Here is a 2,814-nt window from a genome sequence, read left to right on the forward strand (position 1 = left end):
TAAATTTAAATAAAAATGATTTCCAAATTCTAGACTGCTTTAAGGATCAGTTCAATCTCTCTCATTTGTTTCAAGCTTTAGCTCTTGGAATACTGCTAAATTATTTGATTAGTACCTCATTTCTTAAACTTGTGTTCCTTAAATATTATTCCAAAGTTGTTTCCTAGTCAAAAATGTTGGGAAAGGCTTTCTCTGTAGCTCCATCTTAGAATGTCACTGTGTACATGAATATAATAAGGTTCTGAGAAAGCCTGGAATATAGGATCTAACTACTTCCCAAATATATTGAACATAGAACACTTTTTGGTGGCACGTCTCTTTCACTAGTATGGTAAAGGGCAGTGTTTGGACTTTACATCAAGAGTTCTAGGTTTCTGGTCCATAGAACAAGGTCTCACTCCATCATTTCTCAAGGGAAGTGATTTTGCTCCTCTCCCTCAAACCCCAACGGACATTTTGCTCATCACAAATTGGAGGTTTGGGGTTTCTGGCATCTAGTGGATAAATGCTAAATATCCAACAGTGTGCAGGGCATGCTCCACAGGAAAGGGTTACCTGGTCCAAAAGTTCGATAGTGTTAAGGTTGAGAAATCCCACTCCAGGAGACTGAGAAAAAGGCTGAATCCTGGTCTTTTAGAAATGAGACTATCCTGAAGTTAGTCTGGATCCTCTCCCTCCCTAGAGAATTAGGGAGAGAGAGCAAGACAGGGCATCTTTAACTGAAACTGCAAGCCAAGCTGGAGCATGGTCATAGGGACAGGACAGATGGCCAATTATTATAGTTGAGCACCAAGCAGTGGGACTGACTTGGTCCTAAACCTCTAACATTGCTGATTGATCCAGAGTTTTTGAAATCATCCCCGGAGGAAAGGAAAGAAAACCTACACTAATGCTTCCAATGGAGCAGGAACTATGCTGGTTTTCGTGCCTATTTTATCTCTGTTGATTCTAACATCCCTGTGAGAGAGACATTTTCAGAGATAAGGAAACAAGAGTCGATGATGAAATTGCCCTGCATTTTTGTAAAACTCTGTCATGAGCTTGTGAATTCCTTAGGGGTAAGATTGGGTCTTTCATTCTTGTTTTCCTAATATGGTTACTGCTGTATATTAAGTGCTAAATAAATGTGAATGAATAAAATAAATAAAGAGTAAGAAAAGTCATCTAGCTAGAAAGTGGCAGAAGTAAGATTCAAATTCAAGCCTGATTCCGCCCTTGTTAAATAAACTTTTAGTTTTGTAAACATTTTAGATATATAGAAAAGTTGCAAAGGTAACATGGAGAGTTCTTATATACCTTACATCCAATTTCTCTTACTGTTAATATCTGATATAACTCTGGTACATTTGCCAAAACCAAAAATTGACTTTGGTGAATTACTATTAACTGAACTCAAGACGTTATTCAGATTGCACCAGCTTTTCCACTAATATCCCTTTTCTGTCCCAGAATCCATCCAGGTTCCCACATTATATTAAGAACATTTGCATTTTTTTCTGTAACATACTCCAGAGTCTGGATGAGGTGGAATCTACAGGTGTACATCAAGGGTGCCATCTAAGAGTGTCAAATGGTTAGTTATAGGGCAGAAAAGCAGACCAGAACTTACAATTCCTGCTCTTAAATGGAGACCTCTGTCAGTCTCTTACTAGTCATCCCAGCAAGTTGTACTCAGAATTGTAATTTTCAAAAGGAAAAGTAGAAAAATAGTTGTGAACAAAATCATTAAATTCTCCATTTAGATGTTCAAGACATTTCAAGTATGTACTATTGATTAGTTTTCAGTCATTGATTAATATATACACAAATGAAAAGATCTTGTACAATTTTAAACTGTGAATTACAAACCTTGTAATTATAACATTAAAAACCCTACTAATTAGGCTAATAATAATATATCGCCTTGACTAAAATTCTAGAACCACCTTCCATTCTACAAAAAAAAAAAAAAAAAAACTTAAGTGTGAACTCACACCAGCATTTGGTGTCCTTTGTGCTGAAGTTCTATGTAGAGACAGGTTTGATAGCCCTATCACCTGTGTGCTACTGGCGAGGGACACTTAAATCCAAAGTGATATCACCAGTAAATAGCTTTTCGATGTTTTATCATTCCACATCATCTACCAGTGACTTTTCAATCAGCGTCATATATTGTAATCCTACTGTCTGTCTGGCCATAGAGAAAGAAACGGTCTTTTTCTTCATTTGTCTCTTTCACAAGGGCTTGGTTCTTCAGGACAGCTGATTTGCAAGGGTTCTAGATTCTCATCCACGAAAAGGGAATGGGGAAGGTGGAAGGTTTAGGCAGAACTACCTTTGAGCTTTAAATACTTTTACTAAAACACTATAGCTACCTCCATTTTTAATGAGAGAAATAACTTTATACTTTACCTTTAGCAATACCCTTTAAAAAATAATTTAAAAGAAAAGAAGTGAGGGCAGAGTTGTGAACAACATAGCTAAGGGCACAAGACTAATATTGGCACATAGCTCACGCAGCTGTAGCCCTATCACCTGACTCTCAGTGCAGAGTTACTTCTCTTGTTCTACCATGTCTCCCACTCTCCCCATTTGCCTGCATGCAGGTTAATAGTACAGCCTCTGCATGCATATGCCTAGATGCAAATCCACTGTGTTACTTAACCCTTCTCTGACTTAGTTTTCTTATCTATAAAATGGGGATAATAATTATACTTCATAAGATTTTTGTGAAAATTGAGAGTTTATATAATATATGTATTATATATATTACATGCCATATATATACACATATATGTGCCACATATATACATATGTATGTGTGTAGATATATAG

The 2,814-nt window shown here is 36.6% G+C and overlaps 1 protein-coding gene across 1 annotated transcript in view; it reads left to right on the forward strand.

Annotated features, from left to right (window-relative positions):
- PKHD1 (PKHD1, fibrocystin/polyductin) overlaps window positions 1-2,814 on the forward strand; it is a 413,647-nt gene that overhangs the window by 300,277 nt on the left and 110,556 nt on the right. The gene's annotated exons all lie outside the window — the stretch shown is intronic.

The sequence above is a fragment of the Pteropus alecto genome, unplaced genomic scaffold, assembly GCF_000325575.1.
Source record: "Pteropus alecto unplaced genomic scaffold, ASM32557v1 scaffold7, whole genome shotgun sequence".
NCBI lineage: Eukaryota > Metazoa > Chordata > Mammalia > Chiroptera > Pteropodidae > Pteropus > Pteropus alecto.